Genomic DNA, 641 nt, shown 5'->3' on the forward strand with positions numbered 1-641 from the left:
TGGTGCCATTTTGTCTGCCCCATGTTGTTCACCTAGTGTTCGGGTCACTTCCGTATGATCAGGCCTCAGTTAGAGGGTTTGCTTCTAGGAATTAAAAAAAAAAGAGACTTTGATCTTTCATTTATTTGATTCAAAAACAGTTTTTAGTGGCCTAGCGCAGCGCCTGTTGAAAAAGTACGCTCGTTCTAACCTTTGCTTACCCCTCGTCGCTGGCTGTTTGTTATTATGTTGCAAAACACTTTGCACACAATTTTCTAGCGAATTAAAACTTTTTAAAATTTAAACACATCACCATCTTTAAACGCATTACCACAAACATTCCCATATTCAAAATTCCACTTCTCTCCACCAATCACATAAGTTTAAGGTACCTACAAACTCTTGTGCTAAACTTCCTTCTTATAAGCTCCGCATACCAAGTAAGATTTTCACAATTCATTTTGCTTCATCTGCGCATGCATTTGGCTTTCAAGGAAAATGGACAAATGGCGCTTCACCAAACTCACCACTACTTGAAAAAAATTGAACCTCTCTTCATAATCTAAGCCAATTATCTCTCTCCACAGAACAAATCTTTTAACAGAAGCTCCTTCCTGAACTTTAGCCCAAATTAAAAAAGGTTTTGAAATACTCTGTTCTGA

Source organism: Trypanosoma equiperdum (genome assembly GCF_001457755.1).
Source record: "Trypanosoma equiperdum strain OVI genome assembly, contig: ctg_1109, whole genome shotgun sequence".
In the NCBI taxonomy this organism is placed as follows: Eukaryota; Euglenozoa; class Kinetoplastea; order Trypanosomatida; family Trypanosomatidae; genus Trypanosoma; species Trypanosoma equiperdum.